General features: G+C 51.0%; 1 protein-coding gene and 1 long non-coding RNA gene across 2 annotated transcripts in view; one reads left to right on the forward strand and one right to left on the reverse strand.

Moving 5' to 3' along the window:
- KCNB1 (potassium voltage-gated channel subfamily B member 1) overlaps positions 1-24,772 on the reverse strand; it is a 100,616-nt gene that overhangs the window by 43,058 nt on the left and 32,786 nt on the right. The window lies entirely within an intron of this gene.
- Positions 18,841-20,828, forward strand: LOC132669877 (uncharacterized). Its single transcript, XR_009606249.3, has 2 exons — positions 18,841-19,056; positions 20,531-20,828. It is a non-coding gene; the product is annotated as an uncharacterized LOC132669877 (long non-coding RNA).

The raw sequence follows: 24,772 nt of genomic DNA on the forward strand, positions 1-24,772 counted from the left end.
TCCCTGCGTCCTCCCCCACCCCTACCACCCATTCTCTACAGTTCGTTTTGAGAGAGAGAGAGAGAGAGAGAGCCAGAGAGAACACAAGCGAGAACAGGGGAGGGGCGGAGAGGGAGGGAGGGAGAGACTCCCAGGCAGACTCCACACGGTCAGCACAGAGCCCGCTTCAGATCCTCTGTCCGCCCCCCCCCCGCCCCTCCCCCACTTGCGCTCTCCCAAAAATAAACATTAAAAAAGAAACCACTTGGGGGCACAGGGCTGGACCCGGCTGGCAACACCCTCTTCCTGAGCTACTGACTAAAAGGACAGAGCAGGGGTTGGCACCCGTGGAAAAGCAGGCGGCTAACCCTCCTGAGCTCTCTGTGCCAGGCCTCGTTCAGGACGCGTTGCGTGCTTTACCTGCTACGTTTTGCTCCAGCCCCAAAAGGCAGGTGTTGTTCACCCCATGAGCCCCTTCACCACCTTCACCCCTACGAGCAGTGAAGCGGGCTGCCCACAGCTTACCAGGGGCAGAACTGAGTTCCCTTGGGGCAGACCGGCTTTGGCCTCAGACCAGGCTTCTTGGCAGGGTGGGCAGGTGGGTAAGGGTGAAGAGGGGCCTGAGAAGGGGATCTTTGAGCTAAGACAGACAGGGGCTGACCACCAAATGATGGAACAAAGAGTGTTGTAGGGTGGCTAGAGGGGTGTATATGCCCAGCCCTACTGCAGTCCCCCCCAGGTTCCCATCCTTCCTGAAATGTGCTTGGCCCAGGCCAGGGTGGGGACTGGGATGGGCCAGAGGCAAATCTGCAGAGCTGTGGCAAGGCACTGGGCTCTTTCCTTTCTGGGGGTGACCTTGGGGAATGCTCTAAGAGGGGAGGGACCACCAGTCTCTCCAGGAACCAGAGGTCAGGAGAGGGCCATGTCGGTCTCTTGCAACATAATGTCTTTTCGGTTGTCATAGATGTGGCTTCATTTACTCACTTAATTCCACCTCACCATGGCCCCCCACGGCCTCTTTAACCTCATCTTGTGCTACTCACCCCCTCACATGCTCCAGCCACAATGGCTTTCTCGGTGTTCTCCTACTGTGTTGAGCTCATTTCTGCCCCAGGGACTTTGCACTGAAGTCCCCTCTGTCGGGAACGTTCTTCCCCCATTTTGTGACGTTATCCTCAAACCTCAGCTTCCAGGAAAGGTTTGGGAGTGTGCAAAGGAGAGGCCATTCCTCCCAGACCTCACAACCCCTAAAGGGCTTAAACAAGAATTTTCATGATAGAGACTTAAGATTACTCACTGCACCATAGCTTATTAGATCAGAAAGTTTGGAAACAACCTCAGTGTCCATCAACAGGGGAAAAGTTAAATCAACAGTGGGCCATCCACACAATGAAATACGACGCAGCTATAAAAGAATGAGGTGGCCCAATATGCATACATAGGAAACAATTCCTATTAGCAACAAACAAAGCAAGATGAGAACACCATGTACAACCAGCTCCCATTTCAATAAAGCAAAGAAAAAAGAAGGTACACATATGGATTTGGATTTACTTATATATGGATACACTATTTCTGGAACGGATCAGAAGAAATTGGTAACAGTGGCTGCCTCTGGTGGGGGGGTGGGCAGCGGGACCGGGGACAGGGGCAGAGGGAAGGACTTTTCACCGTGTGCCCTTTTGAACACGTTGACTTTTATACTGAGAAAATATATTACCTATCCACAGAACTGGCATTCCAACATTTTTAGGATTTTGACCTTATCTCTAAATGGGTTACGCACACAAACAGAGACAGAGAGGGGATGAGCAAAGGCTAGGTTCATTGAGCCACGTCACCCTTACATTCTGTCACCAGCTCACTCGGAGAAAACACCGTGAATTTCAGATATAAATGTATAGATAAAGAAGACAAATCCCGCGGTTATCTTGTGAGCCTCACACTTCTATGTTGCCTGGTAATTTCATGCACGTGGGTCAAAAGCATGAGTTTGGTCAATTGAATATTTTAAGTGAACCGTAACTTTAGGGATGTCTTTTTTTTTTTTTTTTTTTTTTGTTTTGTTTTTAGATAAATTAATATTCTGGGAGTCTCAAAAAATAGAAGTCTTAGAAGTCTCCCAGGCTTCTGTTGGCCCGAGGGGACCCTGTCCCAGTTCTCTTCAGGGAGAGACCGGGGAGGCTCGGAGGACAGGAACAGTAAATCCACAGTTCCACATTTAGCTGCCCCTGGGGGACAATGACCAGAAGCAGGGCCAGCCCTGCCACTGGGAATGTGGCTCCTGATAAATGTGGGCACAAGCGAAACCCCAGCTTAGAAGGCCGGTCCTGCTATAAACTGGGGGGACTACCTGTTGTTTTTTAGCTGCCTCTTCTGGAAACAGCCCCTCACAGTATGGAGCTAGAACTCTCCTCAGTTCTGTCCAAATCCAGGGCCTTTTAGCCACTACGTCAAAGTGAAGGATGCTGATTTAGCCGTGGCTGTGGCCTGACCTGAGCCAAGGTCAAAGTTTCCTGAAATGCTCAAACAGCCCTACTAAGGATATCTGAGACTTTGACCCGTTCGTGAGTGTCGTCCTTTGCTGCCTCCGAAGCTCATGTCCAACCTGCATCTCACTGGATTGTCACGACTCCTCTAGGAGGTAGCCGGGCTGGCTTCGTAGCTCCCATTGTACAGACAGGAAAGCTGAGATACAGAGGGGGAAGGGACTCGTCTAAGGTCACACGGCTGGGGAATGTCACACACGGTTAGGTTTTCCAGTCCAGAGCTCTCTCTGAGACACTACCTGGAGGAAACCAGGGGAGGTCTAGCTCGGTGCCTGGGTCCCAGGGCATGGATGTGCGAGGCCCCTTCTCGCCAGGCGGGCAGAGGCCAGGTGGGTCCAGCCACCTGTCCTGCTGAGCCTGGTAATGAGGGACTCCCGTGGAGCCACCCACAGGGCATCATAGAATATCTACAGGCTCAGCAAGCTCTGCCAGATCTGCCTCCAGAAGGTATCTGCCAGACACGTGCCCACCTCTCACCTCGGACGGCCCCTGGGCCAGGTCACCATCCTTTTCTTCCTGGAGGAATGCAGTCACCTCCTGTCTTCCTTCTGTCCCCCACAGTAAAAACACACTCCGTTTTGCACTTTCCTGTATTGGGGTCCTGCGAGAACCTAACCCACATCTCATAATTCTTCTTTGTTCAAAACACCCCCATGTCTTCCAATGCACTCAGAGCAAAAGCCAAAGTCCTAACAATGGCCCGCAAGGCTCTGTATGGCCTGGCTACTCCTTACCTCTGACCCACCTCTTTCCACTCCTTTCTCTCACTGCATCCTAGCCACCCCGGCCTTCTGGCTGCTCCTGAAACGTACCCAGCACTCTCCTGTCTCAGGGCCTTTGCACTTGCTACTCTCTCACCCACGTGGACGTTGGTCTCCTTTCTTTACCTCTTTTATGTTTCTGCTCAAGTGTCACATCCCCAGAAAGGCTTTCCCTGACCTCTGTATTTCAAACGGCACCCACCCCAGTTAATACTTGCACCCTTACTTCTGACATATTACATCTTTGGATAGATATATTTAATTGTATCTTATTGTTTATTGTTCTTCTCTCCCTTCTGGAATACACTGTGGGGTCTTGGTCCTTTTCTTGACTGCTGGAACCTCAGGGCCTGGCAAGGGGCTGGTATACGGTAGATAACAAGGATTTGTCGGAAGGACAAACGTGAGAATTCTAGGTCCCCGGATGAACTTCACTGGGCTCTGACTGAGCCTTCCCACTGAGGCTGGGCAGTTTACCTGATGGCCACATGTCTGAGACCACAGTGACAGCACCCAGTGAGTACGTTTTTCTGATTGGAGACAAAACACACTCTGTTTCCTCAAGGCAGTCAAACAAACACAATGAGAACTTTCTGGAGCTCAAGGTAAAATGTGTACAGTGGCATCTAGTTCCAAATGTGTGGTTTACGAGGGACCAAAGAGGACCCAGGGATTATTTCTTTGAAAATAGCAAATGAGATCTTATGTCAAGTTGGCTTCCCTTGGGGTGGCTCCCATTTCCAAAAACCTCATTATTATGCAGAAAATAATCATTCATGATAGTTACCATTAACTGAGCAGCTATTATGGGGTGAGGCACTGTGGACTGCTTTGGGTATACTGTCTACCCAATCCTCAAGATACCTTTGAATAGTATCCCTGCCTGAGAGAAAAAGGAAACCAAGGCCCAGGGAAGTGAAATGCTTTGCGGGCTGTCCTATAGCCACGAAGAGAAGTCAGCACTCAAACCCTGGTCTTCTCACCCTGAATCCTAGAAAAGGTCCATAAAGGACCCTGGCCCTGGCGATCTGCTGCTAAGACAGCCCATGCAGATGAGCACAGGCCTGCTGACCAGGGCCTGAAAAAAAAAAAAATTCTAGGTCATCCAAACAACAAAGCCAGTCAGTCATGCAGCACTGGGTTTGGGCTGGGGTTATGACTCACTGTGTGTTCCTAGAAGGTATCCAGAGAGTTCTGGCCATTTTCTCCTAAAAGCTTTGGTGAAAGGTGAGGGAAATTGTGTTTGGGAAGCCTTCTTTGGATTCCATTAAAGCAGGTGCTAGGGGCCTAGAGCAGCAACAGGTGCTTTGTCCCCACCAAATCACCTGTGGGTCTTTCTAGTTCTCAGGCTGGGCAAGAAAGCCTGGATTTTCAAGGACACAGTCCCTTGGGGGTGGGGGTGGGGGTGGGGTAGGGGCACTGCCCTGGGGGCATAGAACAGACAGGGTGGGGACTTGCTTCAGGCTTGCCCCATAAGGCAAAATGGAATTTGGCCCAAACCAACTTTGGCCAACATGAAGTGGTAAGGAATGTCTTATTCTGAGACGGGCCCACATGGTTTAACAGTCCTGTGGAGCATTTTCCTCCCAAACCTCTCGACCTACTGACATCACTTTCCAGCCACGTGGGTCTTCAAACATCACCCCCACTTTGCCTGCCACTCCTCTATCAAAAGGCAAGGGTTATGCCCCTTCCTCTTGAATTTGGGCTCTGCAATTGCTTATTCAGCGGACTGTGGCAGAAATACGTGGAACCCAAACCTTGAGAAACTGGCATCTTTCCCTTCCTGTTTTTTGGTCTGATCACTCTTGGAACCCAGTCGCCCTGCTGTGGGGAAGCTCAAGCTACTCCACGGAGAGAAGATGCTAGCCAAGAACAACCCCATGTCGTGGGCGAGCCCCAGGTAAGCCACCCCCGCGGACACCATGTGTGGGGCAGAAGTGAACCGGCCCCACACGGCCCTGCACCTGCTGCAGACCCATAACAAGTGACTGATTCTGTTCCAAGCCACTAAATTTTGGGGGTGGCTGTATGTTACACCCCAACAGGTAACCAGAACACCTTCCCAAATTAGAAGGAATTCCTGGGTCTCGCAGCACCCCCAAATCCAGATGGAGGACTTTAATAATAACAGAGAGGTCTGGTCGTTTGAAGGAAGGCTAGCAAATCAGGTCGGAAAACTTCATCTCATCGGTTGGAATAGCTAAGAATAGTCTTGGGCTCTTCCCTATTGCAGATAGAATCCTCGGTCAACCAAACACACCCCTAGATGCTCTGTGGTCGGGGGTTAGGGTGACAAAGGCAGATTTCCCTTAATTCAGGATTTTAGACATTCTTCACGGAATTAGCTGGTAGTTACCATCCTATTTGGAATATCAAAGGAAACGAGGCCACTGTATAGGAAAGCACCAGAAACCTTTCCTTCTGCTCTTTTAATGATTGTGTGGGGCTGCCATGGAGATGAAACCGGGAAGAGGTGGAGGAAGGCAGCCTATAAAATCACTGTGCATGCCTCTTTTTCTGGGGCTTGGCCCGGCTCCATGGAAGTAGGCTTGTCATGTGATTCAAAAAGGCTCCAAAACTCTGTCTGCCAAACTGTCCCTCTCTCTTAAGTTAGCTAGAACTCCTAAAAGGACCATGACGACGGGACAATGCCCAGGAAGCACAAAGACAGGGATCCGAGGGCTAGCAGTCAGTGCCTGCTCCCTAACGGACAGAGCCCCCAAAAGCTTCCATCAACAGCATGCTGGAAAAGATAGTGAAGCCAAGGTGACTGGATAGAAACCGTGGTCCATCCGAACGTAAGGCTACTCGGCACTAAAAAGGAAGGAGATACTGCCGGGTGCTGTGTGTGACGGACAGGTCTCCAAAACACGACGCAGAGCGAAAGAAGCCAGACCCAAAGTGCCACATGTCGTAGGATTCCATTTCCACGGAATGCCCAGAAGCGGCAAATCCACAGAGACAGAGCACAGATCGGGGGTGGCCTGGGGCGTGGGAACGGGGAGGGAGCGCACGGAGGCATACGGTGTCTTTTGGAAATGTTCTGAGATTGGATCACAACGCTGTAGGTTTGCTAAAGAATATGCTGAATTATACCCTTAAAATGAATGAATTTCATGGTCTATAAATCAGTCCTCAATAAAGCGGTTTAAAAACGAGAAGCCAGGGAAGTCAGAGGGAGGAGACGGAGGTGAACGCTGGGGGTTTTCAAGGCATCGCGGAACATAGGCGATAAGTGGTTACATACTATTCAGAAGGGATAGAAACTATGATTGTCTCGTCAGTAGCTGGGGAAATCACAGAGCAGAAGACCTCTGACTTCCTACTAGTCAGGAAGAGGTTATACCACGAGCAGGATAAATGCTGAGAATTATAATGATAACGGCTAACACTTACTAAAGTTCTGATTCTATGCCAGGTTGTGTAAAGCATTTTATACGCATGGACTCTTTTGTTCCCCCCACCAGCCCTACACAGAGATGTTGGGAGACAATTCTCCACGGGCCTCTCAAAGTCTGCATGTTTTCTGAGCAAGAGACACAGAGAGCTTTGCCCTGGACTATCTTCTCAAGATTGTCGTATAGCAAACAGCCTTGGAAGAGAAAAACTGTATCTCCCTCTGGGGTAGAGGGCAGAGGGCAGAGTCGTTTCCTAACCAGTATAATAAAGAACGTCTCTCTCCAGGGCAAAGGCTGGGCAGGTCTGCCAGGAGCCCCCCTTATAAGACTGGGGATTTCCTAAGCTTTAGGATCCCCAGTTGTGGCAAATGCAGGTGGTGTGGGATCTATGTGGGGTGCTTTGCAATGCTCCCGTGGAACTTAGGGGCAAAGAGAACTGATGTGAATGTGAACTCATTCCACCTGCTGGACTGTGAGTAATAAAGCCCTTTGTCTCTGACCCAAGAGTCTCGTGTTTTCTGCCAGCACTTAGGAAACCGGCAGGCTCACCTGCTAGCTTACAAACAAAGTAAAATCTCAGACCCCCTGCATTTCTTTTTCTTTCTTTTTTTAAAGTAGGCTTCACATCCAGTGCAGAGCCCAACGCAGGGCTGGAACTCACGGCTCTGAGCTCAAACCCTGAACCGAGATCCAGAGTCGGATGCTTAACCGACTGAGCTACCCAGATGCCCCTGAGACCCTCTGCGTTTGTTGACAGTCAGCACTCACATCACCCCCATTCTACAGATGAGGACTCTGAGGCCCAGAGAACTGAATGCTCTTGCTCAAGGTCACACAGTTAGCAAGTGACGGAGCTGGGACTGAAACCCAGACAGACTGGGAAAGGCAGGAGACCTGAGGAGGGGGTTTGGTGAAGGCACCAGCTGATACTGATGAGAGCTGAAAGCTCCAAAGATACACAGAAGGTCGTACCTCTCAGCCTCCTCACCCCGCACACCCCCAGATGCTGCCTGTCCCCACATCCGGCTGCTGGGGCTGAGCAGCCAATTCGGGACGGCCGCGATATATTTAACGGTGAGTCACGCTCTCCCCCAGCAGTCAGCAGTGGCAGGCTTGGAGGATGCAGGGAGCATCTCTGGGAATCCATGCTTGAGGGTTGCCATGGCAACCCACCGACCCGCTTGCCAGCAGCTGGGATGCCAGCGCCTGAATCGAAGCAGAAAACAGTCTCACGGCCGAGTGTGGCCAAGGACAGTAGCAGGCCCGCCACACACCATCAGCAGTGGGGTCACCAGGGGTCGCTGTGGGGGTCGTGGGGACTGGTGCGAAGGACGTCTTGTAGGCATGCGTGTGAGCTCAGAGCCAGCCCATGGAGGCCCAGCGTCCCTGGCTGGCTGGGATGAGGGTACTTGACCGAGGGTTATTTTGCTGAGTGCCACCTCTTTTTGCCTCGGTTTCTCTTGGTTTCTCTCTCTCATACACACCCACCCTGACAAAGACCCCTCTCCATCTGAGCCTTCTAACCAAGCACAATTACAACAGCTAAAGACTGATGGCAGCTTGGAGTGTTGACCACAGATCCATCTTCCAGGGTCCTTCTGAAGACTTGAGAACGTATGACCCATCGGCCACCCCCACACTGGTATGAATATTCCAGTGAAAGCAGTTTGGAATCCATCCATCCATCCATCCTCTTAATTGTTCCTTCTGAATTATATTCAGGGTCCTAAGGGCCCTACATAGAGCTGGGTTTGGTTATCTCTCTCTCTCTATCTCCTTCCACTCTCCCCCCCCCCCCCCCCCGCCCTTACTCCTCTCTAGCTCACTACCTTTGCTGCTGTTCCTTGAACACACCAGGCACTTCCTGCCTCAGGGCTTTTGCCCTTGTCCTACCTGCCTGAACCATTCTGCCCTCAGATAGCCACAGCCTGACTGCCTTACCCCCTTTAAGTCTCTGCACAAATCTCAGAGAGATACCATTAAGTCCACCCTAGGAGAAAGCACCCAATCTGGCCCCAGGGAGAAGGCCAAATATACACACAATATAACACAAATTATGACTTGGTTTCTTCTGTTTATGGTAAGGAGAGGGAAGTGGAAAGTTAGTGACTTACGGATTGAATATGGTCCACAGATAGGTTTCCTTTTGTCTGAATGGTGTTTTAAAAAAGTTGAATTAGTCGCTGACATTTATAGAATGTGGGAGATTTCGTTTTTAAATCCCACTTTTCAACTTCTCTTGAAAAACCGGAGGATCAAGGTGCACATTCGTGCGTTTGTAACGGCAACTGGCTGGGGCTGAGTGGAGGTCACCCCTTTGGACAAGGCGTGAGCACTCCGGTCTGCCAGGGGCCCCACTTGGCCCTCATCATTCATTTATGTGGCCGCAGACACCTCTGTCACTCTGTGCTTACAACCTGGGCCTCCAGTCGGAGCTCTCTAAGGGTCTTTGGTTTGGGATGGAAGGAGTAGACAGCATGGCAATCGTTTTGCTTCCACCAGAAGAACTGAGGTTCTGGACTCATCCAGGCATCCCAGGTGAAGGCACTGGGTAAACCAAAGCTCAGAGGTGTGAGAATGTAGGGCAACCAGAAGGACGGCCAATAAGTAGTCTGGTGTGGGAAGAAGCCAGCAAAGTCATTTGGGACTAGAACCTTGCAGGGCCTTGAGTATCTTGATAAATCACTTCAATTTCTGAGGATAATGGGGAGCCACTGAAGATTCTGGAGCACGAAGACAGACACGATCAGAGTTAGCAGTAAGATGGGGAGGGGGAATGAGAATCACCCTTGATATCAAGTCTGGCTCAGGGTTCTCTTGGGGCCAAACCCCAGTGTGGAGCGTGTACAGGGGTGAGAGGGCTGTGTCTCCCACCTCCACGCGCGGCCCCCTGGCTCCCTCCTGGCTGTCTTATAATAACAGTGTTTTCAATCTGGACATTCTGGGTCCCCTGCGGCGGATCTCTCAGACATCCTTCTAGAGAGAAAACAAAAAACACTGTTTTTCCGTGTCTATTTTAGGCTGCTGCCTACATCTTTGTTCTTCGTGAGGAACACGCACTCCTGGGGGGCCCCGTTCTCAGCTGTGGCCCGGCAGCCAGGTCTGGACCACCAGGCTGGGTTCCGTTATGGGCAAGAACCAGCAGATGTAATGGAATCATGCCAATTAGGCCGGGAGCGGCACGGGGACGATGGTAGTCACGAAGTCCCCGAGACGTGGAGGTGAGGGGAAGGCAGCTCGTTCCGGTGCACGTGCCCCTCCTAGACAGACGCCCTTTGACTGGACGAGTCCACTCTCCTCGTCCCCCGAAGATGCTGCCTGGAGCTCGGAAAGTCCGTGTCGTGTCGTACACTCCTGCCCGTCTTACTGAGAGGAGAAGCAGAGATCCACCTGTACCTGGATGGATCCTGCTGACTCATTTTACAGATGGTAAACTGAGGCCTGAGAGAGAAGCACGGGCTGCTCAAGACTGTAGAGCAGTTGGCCGCAACTTGCGACTGAAGAGATCAGACTATGCAGTCTCACAGGGCCTGTACCTTGTCTGCCTTGGTCACAACTCCATCCCCGTAACACCTGGCAAATGGCAGGTGCTCGATAAACACGTGTTGGAAGAATACATCACATCTCTGCAGCTGCTCTCAGCCTTTACGAATAAGTCTCTCCCACATTCCCATGATTATCTTTGCAGCCAGGAATGACATTTCTCCTCATTTTGCAGGTTCAGAGAGGTTTGGCTGCCTACCTGAGATCACACAGCCTGGAAGTGGCAGGGGCAGGATCTGCATCCACAGCATCTTCCTGTAAAGCTGGTCATCCCTTGAATCTCCAAGTAGAGGAAGAGACCCTGGAGCCCCCAGCTATGAGGTAAACAGCCTGATCCCTGAGGACAGCTCTGGTCTGAATTCCACTAGACAATCTCCGGGGGGAAGAGGGAGACCGAGAGAGCGGTTTCCCAAAATGCTAAACAGAGTCGCCCTCTGACCCACTCCTGGGTAGCGACCCAAGATAGCCACACAAAATTGTCTACCCACACAAAACCTTGTACATGAATGTTCACGACAGCATCGCTCATAATAGCCGGAAAGTGGAAACCATCCAAATGTCCGTCAGCCGACGAAGAGCGAACACAATGTGGTCTATCCGTACGATGGGACAGGATTGCGCCACGAAGAGGGAGGGAGTACTGACACCTGCTACAACACGGACGAGATGTGAAAACACGAAGCTGAGTCAGAGAAGCCAGACACAAAAGGCCACAGAGCGTATGATTCCATTGATATGAAATGTCCAGAAAAGGCAAATCTCCGGAGACGGGAAGTGGGCTGGTGGTTGCCAGGGGCTGAGGGAACGTGGGATTGGGGAGCGACTGTTAACGGGCACAGGGCTTCTTTTTGGGGTGGTCAAAATGTCCTCAAATTAGGTTGTGGTGATGGCTGCACAACCCTGTGACTGCACTAAAAACTACTGAATTATACATTTAAATTGCCATGTGAATTATGTCCCGACCAAACCATTTTTTAAGGAGACCCAGAGACGCATTTCCATGACAAGGGAGTTTTAGAAGGGGGAACACACAAATGAGACAATGTTCCCGGCATGGGCAGTCCCGTCCTGTCTTCCTGGGTGTCTCAGGAAGGATTTCGACCCCAGGCCCCGAGGACTCGCCTGAGGGCTTGTTCCTAGAGAATTGAGCATGTGCAGTGCACCTCTTCCAGGCAGCCCTCCCAGATATCCCACTCAGGGTCAAGAAAAGGAACCCAGTATGATGACTGGGCATTGCTCGGGGTCCAGGGGCTCTGTTGGTGATATGTCACGGGAGCCATGCGACAGACAGCCCTGCTGTGTGCAAGGCAGCATCATCACCCCATTATCCAGGCAAAGAAACAGAGGCTCAGAAAGAGGAAATGACCAAGGTCACATGTGCTGTGACCTTCACCGTCCGGGTAGAGGCTTCATTCGGTCAGAGCATCCCCATCTGCCACTGATATAATGGTGCTCCACATTTCATCAGATTCCATTTAAACAAAGCCAAACATCTTTCCCAGGGCCCCACCTGCCACAGATTCTAGGCTTGATTGTGCTGTTTTTCTCGACTCTATCCTGCTAATGTCTGGCACGCCGCTGTGGGCCGTGGACTCTGTCACCACGTCTCAAATAACCCTGATGTGGGGTTCAAGGAAGGAGACAGAGTTGCTGCCTTGTGAAGCATTTGCATGATGCAATTTTTATGTGTTCTCTCCTCTCAGCACTAAATGAAAATGAAGGGCCCTCCCTTCTTCTGATGCTTTAGGTGCAGCTCTGGAGTTTAGAGGTCTGAAAGCTGGCCACCAAAGTGCACACACACAGCTGGAAACACATACCCTTTCACGTCTCCATCCATCCATCCATCCGTCCGTCCATCTGTCTGTCCATCCGTCTATCCATCCACCCATTCATTTCCCCATTTACTTCATTCCTTCATTAATTCAACATTTATTGAGGGCCTACTATGTGCCCGGCACTGGGTTAGTCGCTGGGTATAGTAAAAGGAAAGATAATACAAGCTTTGTCCTCATGGAGCTCACAGTCTAGTGGAGGAAAACAAGCCTCAGTAGACACACAAAATGTTAACATACATTGAGATGAATGTCACTGAAGAAAAGTTCAGAATAATAAGGGGGACCTAATTTCATTTGTGGAATAGGAGAGGACTCTCTGAGGAAGTTGATAATGTGGGATAAGTAGGATTTATGACTTATCAGTGAGCAGTGTGCTTGCTTTAAAGAAGTAGAAAATGTTGGCTAACAGGGGTTGAGGGAACCAGGAGATTTATCATCCCACATATTCAAAAAGTCCTGAAACAAGGATCCAAGTTCTCTACCACCTGCTCTCCTGTCCTCTAAGGACTGGTTCCATTCCCAGGCTGGCTCACCTCGTGGACCCAATGTGGCTGCCATTGCTCTAACCATCACATGAAGACATGACCACACCCAAGAGTGGGGAAAAAAGATCCTCTCATTCTCCTATTATTTCCCGAGATAGAGGAAAACCTTCTCAGAAACTTCCCGGCAGACTTGGTGGGTGGCCACCCATCACATATGCGTCTGTAAACCATCACTGGTAAAAGGAATGGGGTCACCATGATTGTCTCAAACAAGCAGTTCTTATCCAGTGGTAATTTTTTCCTCCAGGGAATATTAGGAGACATTTTGGGTTGTAATAGTTATCATGCATGTGTGTATGTGTGTGGGGTGGTTGCTATTGATATCTAATAGGTAGAGGCCAGGGATGCTGCTAAATATCTTACAGTACCCAAGACAGCTCCCACAACACAGAATGTTCCAGATGTTAATGGTGCCAAGGTTGAGAAACCCTGCCTTGGGCCAATCAGAATCAAATCCTGAGTCATGGGGGCACCAAGTGGAAGCAGGTGGGAGAATTGGTTGGGAAAGGTTTCCTAGAGGGTATAATAGCTCAGCAGAGTCTAGAAAGATGGACTTTGGCTAAAGCGATCCAGGTAACGAGTCAAGCCTCTCACCTGGCCACGTGGATGAGCAGAAACGCAGATGACCTCCTCCGTCTTTGCTGCCTCTTCCAGTGGGATGTGAGTCCACATGGGCAGGGAGTCTCCTGTCCCGCCCACTTGTTTATCCCCATTCCCAGTTCAGGACCCGCCACAGTAGTTGTTCAACATACTGTTGTTAAAGAATAAGCAAATCAGATGGAGGAGACCCGCTCTTGACCGAGAAACCTCAGCTCAGGAAGCTCCTGGGAGTCACCCAGAGTGGATGCTGTGGACACATTCCGGAACACGCAGAGGAGGGGCGGTCCGTCGGCACCAGCAAGACTCCATCATTGTACAGATGGGGCGACAAGCCGGAGGAGAGAAGACCGTAGTCTGAGGTTACTCAGCAAGCTGCGGACAGAGGCAGGCCGGGATCTATGTGCCCTTTCCTAAACCTGGATCAACACCAATTGGTTGCTCAGAGACACACGATCTGGCCGATCAGTTTCTGGTTGATAAATCTAAGTCTCTTTGGGGTCCCATCTCCTTACAAGGCTGTCTTTCTAGATTCCCTTCCCTCATGACCCCAAAAGCACGCTGAGTGGGTGGCGATTTTGTCAGTGAGATGCTCTGCTCAGTTGCAAAATGGCAGCGAAAATGGCTGGCCCATGAACCCACTCAGTTCAAAAAATTGTATTGTTTGCCTTCTTTGCCAACAACATAAATAACTGGGACGGTGTGCCTATAATCCAAATTTCCCACTTCTCTCGGACAATCAGAAGGTTTGGCAACACTGTACCCATTTTTCTGCACGGCAGCCATTTCTTGGAGGTGGATGGTGGGCTCCCCTTCAGTAGGGATACCAACGCTCCGTTCCACCCCAGGGCCCCCCTAGCCCTCGCCCATGTACAGGCCTGCCTAGTCCCAGGGGTATCCTGAGATGGCAACCCAGCCTCAGCTGATGGGTCCAACGTGAGGGGCCAAGGCCACGAAGGGACCCCAGGCAGGACACTCTCCCCCCCTCTCAGAAGGAAGCCCTCGGTGGCCATGGCAACACATTGCCATTGGTAAACACACCTTCCACCTGAATGCACAGATGACGAGTACATCTCCCTTCTCAGCTCCTGGCACCCCAAAAATCTAAGGCAAGAAGGGGGAGGAGTGTGATCTGCCTTCTCCAATCTGGCCCCCAAATGCAGATGCCCCAAACACCCCCACGTGTTCAACCAAACGAGAGACGGGGCGTTGGGGGAAGGGGGTTGTTTGAGATTCCATCTTATGTAAAACAACCAGAAAATGTTTGATTAGAGACAGAGGAAGGCGTGGGTGTCTGAGCCGGGGCTCTGATTCTGGGCAAACGTACACATTCCCCGTCGACGCCCTCCCCTTCACTTCCTCTGGGCAAAAGCAGACTCTCCTTGCAGCTCACGGCAGCCAGCTTCCCCTTAGCCGTGACCCAGCCCTTTGTGGCATCCTGGAGTCCCCAGCGCATCGGGATGTTTCTAGGCTGCTTACACAATCAGGAGGAAATAAGGGAATGACATGAGAATCCGTCCGAAATAAGGAAATGCCCCACGCAATAGTTCCCTGTGAAACGGAGAGGCTGAGACCCAGCACAGCAGCAGAAACTGGAAGCCTCATTGAGAAAAGGCGCACAGAGAGGAGTGCCAATTAGCACCCAGGTCCCCTTCTGAGAGTGTCAACCATAAATATTAATGGCCATAATCATCTGGTATTAGTCATAATGCCGTGTAAATTAAGGTCATTTTACTGGGGGTAAATAGCCGCATTAACGGCAGCACAAGGGAACGGTGCCGCTGGCCGCTAGCCAGGTGTGGCCCTCCGAGGCAATGGCATAAATCAGAAGTGGGACAACGGCATCTAGGGCAGGCGGGGTGAGGGGGCAGGAGGCGTGGTGGACCCTCTCTGTGTCTGCTGCCTCCAAGCGGGGCCCTGGGGCAGATCTGATCTGCGAGGCTGAAGCTTCAGGCGAATGATGTCTGGAGATTCGAGAGGAGGAGCTTCCAGGGAGGGGTGAGGCCTGGTGGGCAGCGAGAGGGGTTCTCAAGGGAGCCAGCCCCAAGGAAGCAAAGGCTTGGGCTAAGGACAGAGGGAGGGAGTTCAAGTTGCTGCCCGTCATTTTTCATTTTGCAGCTCCTTGCTCCTCTCCCTTCTTCCCTCCTCCTCATTGTCCCTCCCCGCCTCTCCCCTGCCAGGGCCCAAGTCTCCATTAGGCACAGGAGATACAGAGCCTAGAACTCACAGACACCCGAGGCCCCTCCCCAATGTTTTCATTTCTTTTATAATTAGAAGGGGAAAAATGAACTTTTAGACTGCAGAAAATATTTTGATTTGTAGTATTAATACATTTACCTTTATACCAATGCAGCTATAAAATATAAGCTTTTATGGAGAAAAGGCACAAGGGCCCCAGGGCCCGGGAAACTCATCACATGGTCCTGCTTTCTGCTGTCCCCTCCTCTCCCATGCCTCCATTCCTTCTCTCCTTCTCTATCTCCTCCCCCTCCTCCCCTAACCATGGGATCTTAGGCAATCAGCCTTGCTTTATGGAGTCTCCGTTTCATCCTGTGCAAAACAGGCTAATAATAATAATTAATAACAGTGACGATTGAGTGAAATAACATCAGTGGAAGCTTTTGACACAAAGTGGTATTCAGAGGAGTTACTTCCCTTCCTTTCCAGAAGGTTCTGGGATCCTGGGAGTCAGAAGCATGATTTATTTGAAAATCTCAGGGGAGACAGAGTCTCCAGTAACGTGGTCCCTCACCTCCCCCTGCTAAGTGCGCCATCAGGGCCTCTCCCCTCTCTCTCCCTACCCTCCTTTCCTCTAAAGGGTAAATGCTTTCCTTGACCTTCTGAGAAAACTCACAAGGCACTTGATTAGGCTAGATACATCAAATAATGCCCCTAAATTCCATCAGAAAGAGAGCACCCATTCTGGCCGGCTCAGGCAAGGGAGGGGGGCTGCCCAGCTTCTGTCAGCCAGGACTGTATTGTGACCCATACAAAAGGAACCACTGCCGATCGCAAACATCACAGACCAGGAGCAAAAATAAAATGGAAGCATAACAGTCAAAATAATAGAACCCCAAATTTCTCAAGCACTCGATATATCCTGGCCTATTTGAATGCTTACACCAACCTTCTTAGGTGGGTCCCAGGATTATCTCCTTTGGACAGAGGAAGAGACTGAGGCCTAGAGAGGTAAAGTCACCTGCTTAAGGCCACACAGTCAGGAGGCAGCAGAGCGGGGCTTTAATGAAGGCTGATGTTGGACCAGAGCAGAGAAGGGAAAAGGGGGTCCTGTTTCTTCCTTTGAGGCAGGGACCCACAGACCCGTAGGGGATGCTACGTCCTGGGAATGGACTAGAGAGCGTGGGTGACAGAAGTGAAGTGTATGGCCCCTGATTGAGTGCTAAGGCTGAGTCCTGAGGCCTATTGTAAGCCCTATGTTAAAACCTGGGTTCTACCAGTACATCGACCTGGAAGGTCATGCACCCTGATCTGTGCCTCCTCCCGACTTTGCTGACTTCACCTCCTGCACCCTCCCTTCCCTCACTCCATGCCAACACACTGGCCTCCCTAGTGTTCCCAGAATCTACCAAAGGCATTCCCACCTCAGGACCTTTGCACTTGCTGCTTCCACTTCCAGAGCGCCGTCATGCACCTATTTGCAAGGCTACTTGTTTTTCTGGTTTAAATTCAAGGGCCACAAAGCATGTGTGTGTTGGGGGAGCATGATAGGTCTTCTCTGACTGCCTCACCTGGTAATATATGTAAAGTGCTTCCACAGCAACGAACACTCAGTAAACACCACAGAAGTGACCAGAACTGTTTCTATCATCTAAATTTGCAGCCCCTCCACCTGTCACTCAGTTCCCCTTTCCTTCTCTGTTTCTCTTCATTGCACTCACCCCTTCCTGAAATTATCTTACATGCTTGTCTACTTTGTGCCACCTGTCTCTCCCACTAGAGGGTGGGCTCCATCGGGCTGGCACTTTGTCGCAGTCACTTTGGACCCCCAGAGTCAGCACAGGGCTCTGGTGTGCTGGGGCCAGGAAATCAGCTCCCTGAGCCTTGCTCTCTTCACCTGTACAAAGGAGGTACGGCAGCCCCCACAAAAGCTGAGGAGCAGAAGGAAGGGGGGAAGGCCCTGGCAGGGTCCTGTGATGCCGGTGAGGGAGCCACAGCGATGTCCCAGTTCCTAGAGCTTAGCTCTGAAAAGCTGGCCATAAGTGCCGGTCAGTGGCCCAGACTCGCCCAGGATGTCAGGACTTGCTGCCCACCAGGCCTCTTCCCACCCAGCTGGCCATCGGCTGCCTGAGTCAGCACGGAGGGCCGGCCTGGCCTGACCCGGCAGGCTGTCCAGCCTCAAACAACATCCTGGGGGTCACCCGGGCTCCAGGCTTCAGCCCTGCCGTGGCCCAGAGGGCAGCTGAGGGGGCTGGGCCACGCAGACCCCGGTATGGACCCTCACCTCACAGCACGTCATTTGATGCACAGGGAAACGCAAGTCAAACAAAAACACTAGGAACAGGGGCACCTGGGTGGCTCAGTCAGTTAAGTGTCCAACTTTGGCTCAGGCCATGATCTCACAGTTTGTAAGTTTGAGCCCCGAATCGGGCTCTGTGCTGACAGCTCAGAGCCTGGAGCCTGCTTCGGATTCTGTGTGTGTGTGTCTCCCCCCCGCTCTCTCTCGCTCTCTCTCTCTCTCTCTCTCTGCCCCTCCCCCACTCGTTCTCTCTCTCTCTCTCTCTCTCTCAAAAATAAATATTAAAAAATTTTTGAAAAAAGGCTATGTCTACACAAAAACTTATATACAAATGTTTGCAGAAACATTATTTATAATAACCAAAAGTGGAAACAATCCAAATATCTGTCAATGATGAAGGATAATCCAAAAGTGTGATATGCATACAATGGACTATTATTCAGCTATAAAAAATAGCAAAGTACCGATCTATGCTACATGGATGAACCTTGAAAACATCATGCAAAGTGAAAGAAGCCAGACATCAAAGGCTGCATATTACATGACCCATTTATATGAAATGTCCAGAAGAGGCAAATCGAAGAGACAGACAACAGATTAGTGGTTGCCTAGTCCTGGGATGGTGGTGGGGAAATGGGGAGTAATTACTAATAGGCATGGGGTTCCTTTTGGGGGTGGTCAAAATCTAAAGTCGATTATGGTGATGGGCACACAAGTCTCTATATACTAAAAAGCATTGAATTGTATACTTCAGATGGTTGAATTATATGTCCCCGCCCAGTAATATCTCAACAAAGCTGTTGTATATATGTAGAGAGATAATATGTTTATGAAGTGTCTACTGAGTCAAGTGAGCCAAACAGAAGAAAATCCCTGCCTTGTCAGGAAGTTAACAAGGAGACAAGAGTACATTTAAAAGTGTAATTTGACTCATGATAAGAATGAAGCAGGAAGGGAATCATGTAACGAATGGGGCTGGAGCTACTTTAGATGGTGGAGGAGAGGAATCAAGGTCTAGGAAGGCCACTCTGTGGAGGGGACACGTGAACAGAGATCTGAGTAAAGAGATACCTAGTGAAAGAGCACCAGTAGATGCAGCAAGTGCAAAGGCCCTGAGGTGGGAGCAATAGGCCAGTGGGAAGGTGGTAGGAGATGAGATCAGACAATTGTCAGGGGCTGGATCATGGAAGGTCTCATAGGAACCCTTATTTTATTCTGTAGGAGCCACAGGAGGTTTTAAGCAGAAGAGGGATGTGTTCTCACTGAAGTGTTCACGGAATCCCTCTGGCTGCAAATGGAGAATGGACAGGGGGGAGGAGGTGGGCAGGATGGAAGGCGGGAGACCAGCGAGGAGGCCACAACAGACCAGGTGAGAGACGATGGGGGCTCGGCCCGGGGGTGGAGGCAGAGAGGAAAGCGTGGAGAAGTGGTCGGCAGACAAGCCCGTCTGTGGCCTCGCCCAACCGCCCCACAGCCCCGATGTCTGCAGGCGACACTGGTTGCCATTTAAGATGAGACCAGCGGTCAGCTGGGAGCAGGGCTTCCTTTAACAGTCCGAACTCCTCCCACTCTCCAAGGTCCATCCCACATCCACAGCCCCTGCTCAGAACTCTGAAAAATCCCACAGATCCGTAGACTCCTGGTCCTTGCTGCTTCAGCCCCTGCATCCAAGTGTCCTGACCCCATCCGGGCCCTGGTTCAGCCCCCCACTATCGATTTCCATGAGACACTTAACCCCACCCGACTCTTGATCATTCTGGCAACAAAAGACTCAGCTTCTAGATCTATAAAATGGGGAGAATAATAGTAGATGCCTCCGGTGACTGTTGCCAGGGTTAAGTGAATGAATGTACATCAAAGCACTTACAACAGTGCCTGGCCCTCAATAAACGTTGGCTGTTATTATTATTGTGTGGCTGTATTCCCATCAGTGGCGAGGGGTATTTGGAAGGTGGCCAGGCGAGGGGGGTCATGTTGTCAAGGACGCCCGCCCGGAGCAAATTATTCCTCTCTTTGTCACCTGTGGCACGATCTCACCCCCTTTCCGGGCAGCACTGGCCCCACCCATCCACACCCCAGAGGGGCTCACTCATTTCAGGAGGTCTTGAGATGCCATCCAGAGCAGCACTGGGCCCCTGGGAGGAATTCTCCTGCCAGCCGCGAAAAGGATAGATCTATCTGTATCTTGTTCACGGAGACGGAAGCACAGAAAGAGGGGGGAACAGGCCCAAAGTCACCAAACTTAGATTGGACGGCGCTGGGAATGTAATCCGCAGCTGATGCTAAGTGACCAAAGACGGAAAGCTGCTTTTGTTGAAAGCTTATTATGTTCCAGCTGCCTCTTTAAAGACTGTAATTTTACACAAGTTTTTTTTTTTTTTTGAAAAGGTGCATACAGTTGGAAAAATCAAAAAGGTAGAAAGGAATATACAGTTAAAAGGGTGTGTCTCTTCTGTCCCCAACCTTTGCCATTCAGCTTCCCTCCCCCCCACCGCAGGCAACGACTCTTCCCATTTTCTTATGGATCCTCCCAGTGATGGACTACCCGATGTCCTACCCAATATCCATCCTCCGCCCAAGAGAACCCCGATTTTGTTCAGGCGACAATGTGTCCAAATTAAAAATACTCAGGTTCCTAGACTCCCTTGCCACTAGGAGCAGCCATGTGACCCAGCTCTGTGCCATAAAATGTAGGTGACAGTCCCTAGGCAGGGCATTCCTTTCTACCCCCCTCTCCCCTCCCCATAAGACAAGGCAACTGAAAGAGAAGACTTTTGTCTTTTTCTTTTTCCTTTTGCCCTTCCTTTTTCTTCCTGCCTGGAATGTGGACATGATGCCTGGAGCCAGAGCAGCCACTTGGAGGACATGAAGACCAAAGTCTCATGCTCAGAATGGTGGAGTGGGAAAGAGGAGGACGCCCCAGTCCTTGAGCAGCTGTGCCAGCACCGGTCCACCCGGCTCTGGACTTCTTGTGTTTGTTCAGGCCATCACTTGTGGAATTTTCTGTTCCTCGTGGCTGCATGCTTTCCTAACGTGTGCTTGCCTGTGTGCATGCCTTCCCCGTGTGCTGTGCATGCATAACCATTTATATTTATCTACATTATTTCTTCCCCACAAAAACGGTAGCATACCCTATGCTCACCCTTCGGGATCTTATTTCTTCACTTAACGACGTCTGTTAGAGTTTGTTACAAATCGGTAGGCACAGAGCTGCCCAAGCTTTTTAATTAATGTGTCAAAGGCTTTGTACAGATGCCCCAGAGAGCCTTCAACCAGTCCGCTCTTGGGCCACATTTGGATTGTTCTCAAATTCGCAAAGATTATCCAGGTACATATTTCATTCCCCACGTGCAAGGGTTTATCTAAAGGAGTAGAACTGCTGAATGAAAGAGGTTTGGCCGACTTGCATTCCACTGGCTACGTGTTAGCCTACCTACACACGGTGTCTAACCCCTTCAGCAACAAAATAGAATAACGCTTGGGGAATTGTCCGTGGCCTTCCCAAGGGCATTGCAGGTAACAGGTGGAACTTGTGCTTAGAAACACTTGCACGACATTGCTTTCCACGTAGGGTGGATTTCAGGGCTTCTCAGCAAAGCGGGAAGAGTGAATATGACCGGGTCCCGGTCTTAACCTGGGAAGGACCATTAGAGTGGAGCCGTGGCAAGATCCACGTGTGTCCTAGGCTGGCTTCCAGCTCAGGTGTGCCACTGCCTTGCCGTGTGAGCAAGTCCTGCCTCCTCACTAGGCCACAGTCTCCCCATCTTGGAGACCACTCGGAGCTGTTGATCTCTAAGACCCTTTAGTGCTCAGCTTCTGGAAAATCCCCACGTCTGAGGGTCTCCCGGGAGCTGCTTTTCAGCCCCGAAAATGGAAACAGTCTTCTGAGCAATTTTTCCTCCATTCCTGACCGATCAGAGGTCAAGCGCATCCAGGGGGTTCTATTTCTATCTGTGGACTGTGGCCACAATCCCTGGGGGAGGCCACGCTGCGGGAGCAGGGAACAGCCTGGCCGCCCTGTTTTCTCCATGGATCACATCTTCCTCCAGCTCTCTGACACCCAGACTCTCAGGGCAACGATTCCAATTATGGTTTCATATACCGAGAGTTCGCGTTGGTCAGGCCCTTGCCAAAATTCTTTACAAACATAATCTATACAAACCTGGAGGAGAGGGACCGTTCTTATCCCCATTTTACAGATAAGGCCAAAGAGGCACAGAGAGGTTAAACAAGTTGCCTAAGCTCACTCAGTCAGCAAGTGGCAGGCCGGGGTTTGGACCCCAGAAAGTCCGGTGCCCTTAACACAGGATTTCTTCACCGTGGCACTGGTGACGTTTGGGGCTGGGTCCTTCTTCGTTGTGGGGAGCAGGATGTCTAGCAGCACTCCCGGCCTCCACCCACTAGATGCCAGTAATACCCATTCTCCTGGCATGACGACCAAAAATGTCCCCGACACTGCGAAGTCTCCCCCGGGGGGGGTCCAAATCACCCTTGGCAGAGAACCTCTATCGCAACCACAGCTCTGGAGGAACGGATTCTGTGTCCTTTTGGGGACTCCCAGCCTCCTGAGCCCAGCTTTGGCTCTTGGGAGGCACGGCCAAAGGCTGAGAGGACCTTGCCCGAGGACCACGCCCTGCCAGGCCACGCAAGTGTCACAGGGCAGCCTCCTCTGAGATGAATGAGGGGAAAACTCAGTGAGGGGCACCGGCGTGCAGGTGGTAGGGTGGGTTTTGGAGGTCAGCTGTGTGACCCACATGAGTGTCTTAACCTCTGAGCTACAGTCTTCTCAGCCGAAATCAGAGATAACTGCTCGCAGAGTTGAAACGTGAAAAGCTGAAGTAACGTGTCATCATTACGGGTGAGGAAAAACGAAAGCCAGAAACTGCCTCCATGCAGGGTCTAGTTACATAAATTACGGTACATCTATAACACGGAAGACTGTGTAGCCATCAAAACAAATGAGACTAATGTGTTTTTGCTGATGTGGAAAGATCTCTAAGATTTATTAGCTTATGTGTAGTTACAAAGCAAGGTACGGAGCAGTGTCTATGAGACAATCCCATTGGTATTAGGAAAAAAACCCCTGAACTTTCAACATACCCTGATCGGAAATGTACTCCTGGCCACACACTGTTCTAAGCAGTGGGAACACAGCATGGACAGAACAGACACAAATCCCTATTTCCACGGAGCTGGTAGACTGCGGCTATAAAAACACAACACATGAAGATGTTATAAGGGCGCACAAGCGAGGCTCCTCTTTGAACCTGTTGAAGCGGGGGTGACATTTCTCTCTCTCCCTGGCAGACCCCTGGGTATTGTTTAAGCCAGTCTTCACTACTTGTATGCACCCACGGTAATTTTCAGTTTTTAAAAGACTGCATCAGAACATAATTAGAGGGAGGGCCCAGTGCAGCCCCTGGTCCATTGGAAATGGTTGCTTTTAGTACAATCACACATTCCGTAACTGTTCCTTGAGCACCTTCCACGTGCAGGTACTGTGCTGGGTGCTGAGGACACGGCAGGAAGCAAGAAAGATAAGCAAACCGCCCTCAGGGAGTGGACAGTCTAGTTGGTGGGGGAACACGGCCATTAGGGAAGTAACTTACAAGAACCAGTACTCTCACAACGGAGGGGATTAGGGAGGCATCAGAACCTCACAGAGGGGTGGCCTACAGATCTGGGGAGGAGGAGCTTGGGCCCTCTCTCGCCGATGTGACTTCTACCCTGCACTGTTCACAGGGTGTGGCCCGTATGTCTGTGGAGCTAATGAGAAGAGCTAAAACTGATGGACAAATGCTAATCAACCAGGCACCTTGCACGTATTAGCTTATTTAATCTTTACTAGACCCCCAGGAAGTAAACACTACTTCTGTCCCCATTCTGCAGATAAGAAAGCTAAGGCACAGGAGGGATGAGTAACTTGCTCAGGGTCACACAGCTAGTAAGTGGCAGACCAGAACTGAAACTGGGTTGTGTGCTTCACACTGTAACTACTTCTTTCCTGACTCTCTTCGACTTTTCCTTCTCTTCCCTGCTCATCAGGAGCAGTCCCCTGCCTCCACACCTTCCCCCAGACATGAGGCTGGCCTTCTGGTCTCACCTCGGCAGAACACGCAAGAATTGGAGAACAACCGTCCACACCCTCACCTGCCCCAGGGGCTCACGAGGCATCTTAGTGGTGTCGTCAGAGCCCAGGTGGCGGAGGGAGTAAGGATGAACAGGAACCACAGGAGCGTATTGGCCCCTCTTTCCACCTGTCCTTTAGGGTTAAGGTATCTCGGTTGACTCTTACAGCCAAGGATCCAGACTGAATGTAACTCCAGCCCCTGAATGAGTCCTGACCAGAGACTTCACTCTGGTCATACTGAATCTGGACTCTAGCCACAGATTCCTTCATGACTCTGGTCCTAGCCTAAACCCCGACCCTGGCCAAAACAGAGCCCTGACTTCGGTCACAGACCTGATCCTAGGCTGAGTCATGACCCAGGTCACACATTAATCCCGACCCTTCTCGTTGGTTGAGACCTGACTCTGGTCACACATTGAGTTTACTTTGACCTCAGATACACAGCCGTCTCCAAATGCTGCTGTCCACTGTGCAGGGGTCTGGAGAACTCCCAGAATGCCCCCTTCCCACCTCCCCCAGAACTTGGACCAGTCATCCCCTCTACCTGTGCAAGGACTGTCCAGCCTGCTGTCTCCAAGGGCCAATCTGGGGGGCCTGGGGAGCCAGCCCTAAAGGAAGGCATGATTTAAACAGAGCTAAGTTTTTGGGAGGTCCCTTTTTCTGTCCACAGGCTCTCACACTCCAATTTCTCCCTGCCCATCTCCTGCCACGTTCATGCTTGTATTTATCCCAAAATAAAATTCATCAGCGGAGTTCTGTCTTTAAGGAAGTGGGGGTCAGACGGCAACCCGCCCAGCAGCTGGGCAGGATCCTATCATCAGGAGGCAGTGTCACCAGCGGGAAGAGACTGTGCCTTCTCCCTCCCAGCAAAGCATTACTCACTCTGCCCTGGTTCATTCTGAGGGACTGTGGAGTTCCCGGTGCTGGAGGTGTGCTGACCCAGGGAGCCTGTCCT

This window comes from Panthera onca, chromosome A3 (genome assembly GCF_046562875.1).
Source record: "Panthera onca isolate mPanOnc1 chromosome A3, mPanOnc1 haplotype 2, whole genome shotgun sequence".
NCBI classification, from domain to species: domain Eukaryota; kingdom Metazoa; phylum Chordata; class Mammalia; order Carnivora; family Felidae; genus Panthera; species Panthera onca.